A 12724-nucleotide genomic window follows, 5' to 3' on the forward strand; every position below is an offset into this window, starting at 1 on the left:
AAATTATTATATCATTATTTAATTATGTCTGTGTTTTTAAGTGTATTCATTTCCTCTAAATAAAATCATTCATTTTCAGGGTTCCGACCCAAAACGCCACCCAACTTTTTTCTCCAGTGTTGTTGCCACACCCGCTGAGTTACTCCAGCACTTTGTGTGTATCTTTGGTATAAACCAGCATCTGCAGTTCCTTCCTACTAATCAGTTTACGAAAGCTTGATACAGATTTATTAAAATACAGCCCTTGAACATTTTTGAGTGTTGGTGAACTTGAGAGACATTTGTGCTATCTGATAGCTTTATACTCAGTTCAGTGGGGGCTTGACAGATTGATTTTCAAAACATTTCAATGTGATTACCAATTGATGAGGCTCAATGCTGCTCAAGATCTCACTGATGTCAGTAACTTTGTGGAGGTCAGTATTGAGAATCAGATTTATGGAATTCTTGGGCATAATTTCCCAATTGTCAGCAAAATGGCAGCCATTATAAATGCAATTAACTACTTTGACTGGGCATAATGTTGGCAAAGAAGAGATGCATTAGTTAATGTCTAAGAGCTGGTGTATAAAATCATTAAATTAGATAAAATTAAGAATTACATTTGTCAGAATAATTTGAGCATGTAATGAGGCAAGTAATGTTTGTAATTTATCTCAGTATTGGAATGATTATTAAAATAATTTGACAGAACCTGCAGAATCTTTTCTGTCTTCACAGTCCAAGAAACAAATGAAAGAATAAATACAGTAGAGGCAGTTGATGGTGACAGCTGGAATTCAATTTTCTGTTACTATTTTGCGCAGTGGGAACATGTGGAAATCCTAAGGCTATTTTCACAACATTGCACAATAGATATATGAAACTCAATCTATATGATGTTAGCGATTTTTATCATTCCAAATATTCAATAACATGTCATATGATATTTGCAAGATATACATTTAGCTGCAAAGTCTGCCAGATCTCAGAGAATCAGCTTTAACGTCCAGTTACACTATGACATTTATTTATAGTGTCTATTGTCAAATCATGGATGAAAATACAACATTGGCCAAATCAATGTCTGAAAATGAGTGCACATGCTGTAATGGTAATTTTCCAGACCCAGTTGAAAAGTTATTTCTAATTATTTCGAGTTAATGATTAAAATTAGTAGTTAAATTCTAATTAGTAGTTAAATTAAACCCAAAATTCAAGAGAAGTAAAGGTTAAACAATTGAGCAGAATTATTACATTATTTTTCAATCATTACTTATCCCTGTGAGTTTTATCTCAAAGCAGATTCAAAAACACAAATATAAGGTATCATTGAGGCACAGTGCAAAGAGATTAAATATAGTAAGCAAAATCACATGAATAATATTGCCCACCTGATTCTTTTTTTTGTCCCTTTAAATTAAAATTGGCAGAACATTGGAATGCTCTTGTCGTGTGTGCTGTGCTCACCACCCAATTTTCCTTTTGGTATTCTTGTAAATATGTTCATTTGAGTCACTAAAGGCAACACTTGTACTTATTTAGGACCTTAATTATGTAGAGAAGAAGCAAGGCATCTTCATCAGCTAACCTGCTGCTTTTCTTAAATGAATATTGTCGAGCACTTCTGAAAATCCTTCTTAGAAAGGCCATAAAATATTTAATCTCCATTGAACAGCAAATACATTTTTTATGGATTGATCTAAAAGACAGTTTCACTGACTTCCTCAGGAAAGAAATGGCTGCTGCTCTTGATTTGCTCGTTGAGAACTTTTGAGGAGAGTTTCTTGCGTGAAGCCAGTTCTCAGTAAAGATGAAGAGGCATTAGGCGATGGCAGAGCCTCCAGTGCTGTAGCTCCATGGTGGGAGGTTGGAGATAGAACAAGCCCCATCCGTGAAAGTAGAAAAAACTTTGACAGTCAACTAAGTCAAGCCCACTGCGTAATCAGCTATTGCGTTCAGAAACAATTAAAAATAAACTGTACTCTTGACTTTAGACATACATTGTGGAAACAGGCCCTTTGACCCGCCGAGTCCACGCCGACTAGCCATCACCCAGTACACTAATACTATCCTACACATTAGGGACAATTTCTAATATTTTACCGAAGCCAAATAACCTACAAACCTGTGCATTTTTGGAGTGCAGGAGGAAATCAGAGCACATGGAGAAAACCCATGAGGTCACAGGGAAGATGTACAAACTCTATATAGACAGCACTGCACCGTGGTCAGGATCAATCCCGGGTCTCTGGTTCTGTAAGGCAGAAACTCTACCTCTGTGCCACCCCCAAAAAAATATATAGCTACTTTAAAATATATTTTTACAACACTTAAAAACAATGACAAATACTTAACTAAACTATAATTTGGGGTGACACAGTGACATCTCAAAGACATGCTGGTTTGTAGGCTGGTTGGCCTCTGTAAAATTCCCCTAGTGTGTACGGAGTGAATGAGAAATTGGGATACCATAGGATTTGTGTGAACAGGTGATCGATACTTGAACGGCCGAAGGGGCTATTTCCATACTATACCTCTAAAAATAAAGCTAATAAAAAGGAAATTAGCTCGTTCAGCTCACACCCACAACTGCCCGCTTTGTTTAGTTTAGAGATATAGTGCAGAGCCAAGTACTTCGGCCCACTGAGACCGTGCCGGCCAGCGATATCCATGCACTAGCACTATCTTATACATTAGGGACAATTTTTACCGAAGCCAATTAACCTACAAACCTGTTCATCTTTGAAATGTGCAAGGAAACTGGAACACCCAGGGAAAACACATGCAGTCAAGGGGTGAAGGTACAAATCCGTATGGACAGCATTTGTGGTCAAGGTCAAACCTGGGTCTCTGGCGATGTACCACCATGCTGCCGCATCAAACAATGGAGAAGCTGTTTTTGCACTAGGTCTATCCTGGGTTGTTTGAAGAGAGTTTCTGTTATAGTGCCCGTGGGATTGCTTTCGCTCGCTGCTTGCCGCTGGCAGATTGCAGACATGTGAACACTGAAGACAGCTGTCAGGAAGTTCAGGACTTCAGGATATGCAAGAATCTGGAACTTGCAAATGCTGAGGATTTACATGGAGAAATGTTGGCGGTTCCAATATTCAAGACTGTTGCGGTCTATTCATGAAAGGAATTATGAAGCTTAATGTGTTCCTATCTTTTCTGTCACATTGCAGCACATAATGTCCATACTTGGAGTGAAACATTTTGTGCCTCATCCCACTTCTGCCAGAACATTAATCTGGACAATACTTCTGTAATTTTCAGAGGTTTAAGTCTGTGGATTTCAGGGCTTTTAATGGGACATCTCTAAATAATCTACTTGTCCTGTTATTGTTCATTCATTCTTGCAATTCCCCCAATGGTAAGGACTCCCACATGCACACGATGGATCCTCCTCGACTTGACAATCCCGAACTTGACTTATACCTGGTAAACTTGTGATCTGCTCAGCCATTGTTCCTTCACCTTGGTCGACAACTATCTCTCAGACTATCAAAGCCCTTCTTTGACCTTAGACCTCACTACCCTCTGCCCTTTTGATGACCCTGACTTTCTCATTCAATTGAACTCTTGTCATTAATTCAATCTCCCAATCGTTGACCACCATTCCTCGAGTCTGTACCCCAGTCAACTAATGACTGTGGCCATTTTCCCACCCACCTGGACCATACATCTTCAATAAAAACAGCCTAACTGTGCCCTACCCTCTCTACTTATTAATCTCATTCTACCCTCTGCTTCTGGTCTCTCACAGCCTCCATAACAAACACCATCTGATTTCCAACATATTTCGTGATGGTGCCTCTTCCTTGTGCACAGCCTGCTCAATATCACAAAAGAATTTGTACATTTTTGGCACTAAATCCACAAAGAACATGACCTTGGGTTTACTCTAGTACAATTATTCATACATCTAAACAATAGAATTCCAAGCCTATAATTATAAAAAAAAAGACCTAAAGTCATTACACATAACTTTAGAAGAGTTAAATCATTATTTAACAGTACCATGTTGTTTTAGTTTGGTTTAGAGATACAGCGTTGAAACAGACACTTCGGCCCACAGTGCCTGAGCCGACCAGTGATCATCAATACAATAGATCTATCCAACACACCAGGGTTAATTTACAGAAGCCAATTGACCTACATACCCGCACGTTTTGGAATGTGGGAGGAAATTGGAGCACCTGGAGAAAACCCACGCGGTCACAGGGCAAACATGCAAACTCCGTACAGACAGCACTCTTTGTCAGGATCCAACTGGGTCTCTGGCACTGTAAGGTAGAAACTCTACCAGAAGTCTATTTTGGAAGCATAGAATCATAATGGGATAAAGAAGGACTTTGGACTCATCGAGTTCATGCCGGCTCTATATAGAGCAATCTAGTCAGTTCCGTTCCTCCACTCACTTCCTATCCATTTGCTTATGGAAATAAACTTTTTATCCTGTTAATCCTTTTAAGCCCATCGTGAGGTATTAAAGTCAGAAGTAGGGTCTATGCATCCCCTCCACAAATGCTGCATGACCCGCCGAGTTCCTCCAGCACTTTGTGCTATGATCTATTAAATCTCCTGTAAACCTTCCTTTCTCCAAAGAGAATAAAGTCAGCTTTTCCTGTCTGAACTTGTAGTCAAAGTTTTTCATCAATGTAATGGTGAAGGATAAATACCAAGGAGAAAAATGATTAAAATAAATGACTAAAATGCAGCTGAGGAAGAATGAAAGAAATAACTGACAAACTATCAATGGAAGGGTAAGTGGAGTATGAATGAAAGGACAATAAAGGATGCAATGGATGAAAAGATTGAAAGAGGTGGAGAGAAGTATATCGTTTCTTCCTCAGGCTGCTCTTGCATTTTTGCAATTGAACTGAAAATCCAGTCTTCACAGAGGTATGAATAGCACTTTTAAATAGAGATTCACAGCTAGCAAATACATGGGCAGGTCTCCCATTATTTAGCTGAAGATGGTTCTCTTATTCCAGTGATGTCCTTATCTGAATGGGCTGTCAAAAGTGGCCTATCACCGAGTCGAAGAGGGCAGCATTAGTTAGAAGACTCCTGATTGGCAGCTCTGAAATAAAAACTAATCTCGTCTTCATTTTCTCATTCATAAAGGAAATGACTCAGTCACGTATGTTTTCATACATCCAGGAGAATCTGGAATATTTATATTTCAATAACATTAAGAAACTCTTATCAGTCTAAACTCAGCCAACACCCCCCTCACTCTCAACAGCACTATCCCAACTCCTGGTCTTCATTTCTGCATTCATATAATCCATGGGGTCCCCTACCATTTGATCGCCAAACATCCTTCTTTTGAATCACAGATTGGTGATTTTTGGCTCTGCTACAGCAATAAATTACGCTTGGTCAAGGTCTTAAATAACATTCTCAGTGACTAGAACTCTCCCGCAATGCTTCTTTTTGTTTTCTGTCCAGCCTTTTAAATGATTAGTCATGCCATCGGTTTTTCACTGTTCTACATTGTGGAATTGAGGTCACTTGATTCAGTCTAATTTTAGTGAGAGCTTCTCTAGAAAAGATTGCTCTTCCCTCCCTGAACTAAAAGACCATCCTTAAAAATAGCTGGAGCATGTTTGTCAGCCTGTGATATCATAGTTAATCTGTGTGTAGATGATTGATGGTAAAATTTGGGGATATTGTGGGAATAAGGAGTAAATTGGTTACAGAGAAAATGAATGTATGGTTGGTTGACGGTTATCTCCCGCATTCCAAAGATGTTTGTAGGTTAATTGGCTTCTGTACATTGTCCCGAGGATGTATGGAGTGAATGCAAAAGTGGGATAATATAGAAACGGTGTAAACGGGTGATCGATGGTCGGTGTGGACTTGGTTGGCTGAGAGGTCAGTTTTCACTTTCGGTCTTCCTAAAAAACCCATAAAACATTTAAAAAATGGGACAAGCTATTGGGACCACAATATCTCTGCCGAACATGATGCCAAGATATACTAACCTCATCTGCTACACATGATCCATACCTCACCATTCTCTGCCTATCCATGTGCCCATCTAAAAGCCTCCTAAACACCAAATGTATCTGCCTCCATTATCGCTGGCAATGCATTCATGGCATCCGTCACCCTCTGTATAAAAAAATCATGCAACTTGTTAAAGTGTCTAAAGTTTGATGGCAAAGATCAAGATTTCTCCAGCACCAAACTGAAGGCCTTATTACTTATCTGACTCACAATCATTTTCCCTTCTCCCAAAAGTCAGCCATGTACATCTTATTCATACATCCAGGAGAATTTGAAGTATTTTTATTTCAATAAACTCTAACAGATCGTCATCCATTCCTTCTCTCCTGAGATGCTGCCTGAGCCGCTGAGTTACTCCAGCATTTTTTGTCCACCAACAGATCCCACACTCACCTATACTACCGGGGAGCGTCGCACGATGGACACAAGTCGTTGGACTTGTCTTCGTCTTTATCATTCTTAGTGTTTTTAGTTTGTGGTAAAATGTATGTTGCAAAACATACTTGGCTAATAAATTACGATTATGATTATTATGAACTAAATGATGTGCCTGCATCCTGGGTCAGTGTGTCGGCATAACCCTCTGCAGTCTGCATCCTAGGACTTCAGCTCAATGACTCTGAAGGTGATGTTTGAGTTGGGTTCAGCCGCGGGGTCCCTTGGCAACAATGTTAAATCCCTCCATCTCGTACATGCACTAAATGATCAGTGCTATGATCCCAGGGTTATATTATCATTCAGCTATTGGACAGTTGAAGCTCATGATTGATTGTGGAAGGCAACATTTTGTCATTCAATGTTGTCAACACGCTCGATTAATGTGGCACTGATCAAGTGATGCTGAACTTGTGTGACTATCTACCACAGATCCTTGTTCCTTTTTAAAATGCAGAGTTTACTTGGTTGGTTATCTTATTATATCTCCCTCAGACAATTTAATATCCTTAATTGAGTATGGTAGCGAGCGTCAAGGATGATCCCAAATATCAGGATTTCAAGATAGACAAAAGTAATAAAGCTGCACGTTTATTTATGTGGGGATGCAATTCCTCCTGGTGGATTATTTCCTTTATTGCTTAGATAACTCAATCATTTTTAAGATGATAAAATAAGCTGAACAAAAATGAGAACATTTTTCACAATGGCAAACATATCAAACGGAAACAAAAATGGAAAGCAAGGCAATTATTAGAAAAAAGGAGAGAGTGGGAGTAATTCACAATGAGGATAAAATTTCACAGATGGGTATATTTAGCATTGTGTCTAATGTACTCCTTTCAAATTGCTTTGTTCAAACTATGCACGTAGGAATTTTGTATCAAACAAATTAACGAGTATTCTAAAAATTGCATTCAGCAGAGTTTAACTCCCTGAAGAGTAATAGGATTGTGGATCGTTGAGGAGAAAAGGGCACTGAAGCAAATTACACAAATGAATTCAAGAGACATTTGTGTTGCAGGAGAGATATAGGAAGATGTTGCAAAGATGGATGCTTCTTTCAAAGAGACTGTTGCTAAAATATTATTTTGAAATGTCTTTGTCTCTTGATTTAAGCATAATTTGTATATAACTTAAAACGGAAATATTTGGACTGTATTACCAGACAATGTACACTGTGCACTCCAAATGGCTCGATTGTAATCATGTATTGTCTTTCTGTTGACTGGATAACACACAACAAAAACAAACGTGACAATAAACTAAACTAAAGTGAACTAATGTAAAAAAAACCCTACAGATGCTGTAAATCTGAAACAAAAGCAGAGAACATTGAAATGTTGAAGGTTAGGCAGCATCCATGGAAAGAGAAAGAGTCAATGTTTTGGGGCCGTGACCCCTTTGTCAGAAGAGAGGGAGAGAGATAGAGACAGGATAGTTTTCAGTAGGAGGCAAGGTGGAGTAGGTGTAATATCTGGAACAAAGGGAGTTTCTGAGAAGGACAAGTTGAAATGGTTCAATGGCAGCAGTTACCAGAGCATTAAATTTATGGTCTGTGTAACATGTTTTTAATCGTAAGGTCTGACCCAGCAGGTCAGACTTACACAATCAGGGTAAGAGAAGCTGAAACAACATGATATATAAACAGAAAGTTAAAATGCTGGACAAACTAGGTAGGTGAGACAACATCTGTGTAAACACAGGAACAGGCCCTTTGGCTCACAATGTCTGCTCCGAATATGATGTCAAGTTAAACCGATCTCCTCTCCCTGCATATGATCCATATCCCTTATGCCTGCAGTCCGTCTGTCTTTTGTGTTTTTTGTTGTTTTTGTCTCAATTGTAGTGTTAATATGATGTAGTGTTGTATGTTATGTTTTGGGGGGGGGGGGGGTGGGAGGGAACGGGAACTGTAACTGTAACATTCTCTCTCCAGAACGGAGACGCGACCTTTGTTCTGTGCCGTGTCTCCGTTCCCGTTGCGGCCTACCACCGGCCATGCACCTGGGACTACCTGGGGCTCTGGTTCGCAGAGCCCGCGGTCCGGACTCACCACCTGCGGCGCTGGCTGCCTGCGGATGCTGCGGGAACGGCTGCGACTCGTCTCCAGAGGCTCCGGCGCGGGCCGCGTGGACGTCGGAAGCCCGCAGGCCCCTGGATGGGGGCCGACATCGGGAGCACCGGCAGCGGCAGAGGCAACGTGTTCGCCCGCCCCGAATCGCGGGGCTTGGGTCGGCTGCCGCGGACCTTTCACCGTCCGGCGCGGCGCTCCAATGTCGGGAGCCCTGACCGCCCCGACGTGGCAACTCCAACAGCCTGACCGCGGGACAAGACGGCAGGGAAGAGAAAAGACATTCTGGCCTTCCATCACAGTGAGGAGGGACTGGAGGAGACTCACTGTGATGGATGTTTCTTTTTGTTTGGTGTTAGTTGTGATTGTATGTGTTATTGCATTTTTATTGATTAATCTTATTGGTCTTATTGTTCAACTGCGGGTAATGTTTCATTTTACTACGCATTTATGTGTATGTAACAAATAAACGACTATTGACTATTGATCCATGTGCCTATCTAAAAGACTCATAAATGTTACCGTTGTATCTGTCTCCACTCCTACCCCTGGCTCACATTCCAGTTGCCAAATAATTGACAATTTGCCAGACCTGAGAAAGAGGGAAAGAATAGTTAGCAGCAAGATGTGGGTGGAACAAAGTTAACTTCTCTGATATGGTAAAGACTGTCACTTGTGGAATTGGCTTAAATTACTTTACAGCAGTTGTAGTTCTGGACAGTTAGCTAGACGAAACTCAGAGAGGACAAGGAAGGAGATGGGCAGGCAAAAGTGTTTTTTACATAGACAGGAAGTAAATGCATGCTATCTAAATTCTGAAAATTTGCTACTGAGTCTGGAAAGATGGCAGATGAGTTGTTGTTTTTCGAACTCATGCTGGGTCTCGTTGTGACTGTGCAGGAGGCTATAAACAGAGAAATCAGAATGATGAATTAAAGCAGCAGGCAACTAGAAGCTCAGTTTAGTTTAGAGAAACAGTATGGAACAGGCCCTTCGGCCCACCGAGTCCGCACCGACTAGCAATCCCCGCACACTAACACTACCCTACACAAACTTGGGACAATTTACACTTATACCAAGCTAATTAACCTACAACCCTGCACTTCTTTGGAGTGTGGGAGGAAACTGAAGATCTCTGGGAAAACGCAAGCAGGTCACGGGGGAACGTACAAACTCAGTACAGACAGCACCCGTAGTCAGGATTGAACCCAGATCTCTGGCACGGTGAGGCAGTAGCTCTACCACTATGTTACTGTGCCACCCTGGTTATCTGTTAATACATCCTGTATTCTTCCTCAAAGTCTTTTGAGGTATTCTGCATATGAAACATAAATATTTGCTGGACGTAGAGGGCTCTCACACAAAGTTCAGGAGTCATTTCTCACATTTGTTCTCCATGTTATCATCACACATTAGCCATGGCACTGACCCAGTTTGTGCTACTGTGTTCCCTTCTTTTTGAAGTCTTGCCATCAGAGAAGATTTACACAGCGAAAAGGTGGATGACTAGAAAACTAAGTACTGGAACCAAGTGTCAGAAAGTGAATATCCCATCCATCACTGGAAGCTTGATACACATGATGGAATGTCATGTCAACAATTTTGAAGAAGGCTTGTATAACACATCAGAGAAGGCAGCAATTCTTTGAGGTATATACATGTGTTAAATCATGAATCACTGTCATTTTACAGCATGACTACCTTCAAAGGCTGACAAGATTAGTTTGAATTTTCCACCGTAGTACATCATCACAATCAGGAAATAACTTACCATTACATTATATTACTTTGTATAGTTTAAATCCAAATAAAATGTAGGAACAGATGCAGCCATTTGACTTCCTTAAATCTGTTCAGCTTTTCAATTAATCATAGATATTCTCCCAACCAAAAACACATTAGCTGAAGAAAAATATGATAATCACCATCTTGAAAATTGTGTTAATTTAAAATGAACAACAACTTGGAGAAGAGAGATTAGATTCTAACTTCTGTGAAAAAAAGTGCTCACAGATCTCACTCTTAAATATAGCTTAATTTTAAACGTTATGCCCTTATGTTATGAGTTCCCCTGCCAGGGAAAAGATTTTACTGTATCCGACTAAAATCCGACTGTATATGACTAAAATTCTTTATCATATAAAACACTCAATTAATTAACTCTGCAATGTATTAAATTCAAAACAATACGCATCAGGTCCATACAACTGGAAAAATATTTAATCCATTAATATCTGGATAATTCTGATGAATGTGTGCTCTAACTGCTGCCTGACCAATATATCTTTTCTGAGGCTGGTTTCCAAAACAGAATGCAGTGCCAAAATGGGTATTGACAAAAGAACCAGAATATCTCCTGGTTTATATTCTATTTCCCTTAACCCAAAGGCCAACCTTCAATCAGTTCTTCGATTATATTTGGTACATAAATTCTCCTGCAGCGTCAAAGTTCAAAAGCATATTGTAATTTGCCTTTTTCAGATGCACAGCAGAAACTCGCATACTTCCTCACTCAGAATCCCATTTATCTCTTTTGTCTATGTTTTATTCTATCTTTGTATGTTTGTGGCATCCAAAACAATTTAGTGCCATTTCCAAACCTAAGTAGACATGCCTCTATTCCTCCTTCTAAATCATACATACAAATGATAAAACAGATGTTGTAGTACAGATTCCTTTGGAGTAGACAATAGACAATAGACAATAGGTGCAGGAGTAGGCCATTCAGCCCTTCGAGCCAGCACCGCCATTCAATGCGATCATGGCTGATCACTATCAATCAGTACCCCGTTCCTGCCTTCTCCCCATACCCCCTCACTCCGCTATCCTTAAGAGCTCTATCCAGCTCTCTCTTGAAAGCATCCAACGAACTGGCCTCCACTGCCTTCTGAGGCAGAGAATTCCACACCTTCACCACCCTCTGACTGAAAAAGTTCTTCCTCATCTCCGTTCTAAATGGCCTACCCCTTATTCTCAAACTGTGGCCCCTTGTTCTGGACTCCCCCAACATTGGGAACATGTTATCTGCCTCTAATGTGTCCAATCCCCTAATTATCTTATATGTTTCAATAAGATCCCCCCTCATCCTTCTAAATTCCAGTGTATACAAGCCCAATCGCTCCAGCCTTTCAACATACGACAGTCCCGCCATTCCGGGAATTAATCTAGTGAACCTACGCTGCACGCCCTCCATAGCAAGAATATCCTTCCTCAAATTTGGAGACCAAAACTGCACACAGTACTCCAGGTGCGGTCTCACCAGGGCCCGGTACAACTGTAGAAGGACCTCTTTGCTCCTATACTCAACTCCTCTTGTTACGAAGGCCAACATTCCATTGGCTTTCTTCACTGCCTGCTGAACCTGCATGCTTCCTTTCATTGACTGATGCACTAGGACACCCAGATCTCGTTGAACTCCCCCTCCTCCTAACTTGACACCATTCAGATAATAATCTGCCTTTCTATTCTTACTTCCAAAGTGAATAACCTCACACTTATCTACATTAAACTGCATCTGCCATGTATCCGCCCACTCACACAACCTGTCCAGGTCACCCTGCAGCCTTATTGCATCTTCCTCACAATTCACACTACCCCCCAACTTAGTATCATCTGCAAATTTGCTAATGGTACTTTTAATCCCTTCGTCTAAGTCATTAATGTATATCGTAAATAGCTGGGGTCCCAGCACCGAACCTTGCGGTACCCCACTGGTCACTGCCTGCCATTCCGAAAGGGACCCATTTATCCCCACTCTTTGCTTTCTGTCTGTTAACCAATTTTCTATCCATGTCAGTACCCTACCCCCAATACCATGTGCCCTAATTTTGCCCACTAATCTCCTATGTGGGACCTTGTCGAAGGCTTTCTGAAAGTCGAGGTACACCACATCCACTGACTCTCCCTTGTCAATTTTCCTAGTTACATCCTCAAAAAATTCCAGTAGATTTGTCAAGCATGATTTCCCCTTCGTAAATCCATGCTGACTCGGAACGATCCCGTTACTGCTATCCAAATGTTCAGCAATTTCGTCTTTTATAATTGACTCCAGCATTTTCCCCACCACTGATGTCAGACTAACTGGTCTATAATTACCCGTTTTCTCTCTCCCTCCTTTCTTAAAAAGTGGGATAACATTTGCTATTCTCCAATCCACAGGAACTGATCCTGAATCTATAGAACATTGAAAAATGATCTCCAATGCTTCCACTATTTCTA

Source organism: Rhinoraja longicauda, chromosome 1 (assembly GCF_053455715.1).
Source record: "Rhinoraja longicauda isolate Sanriku21f chromosome 1, sRhiLon1.1, whole genome shotgun sequence".
Classification (NCBI taxonomy): Eukaryota; Metazoa; Chordata; class Chondrichthyes; order Rajiformes; family Arhynchobatidae; genus Rhinoraja; species Rhinoraja longicauda.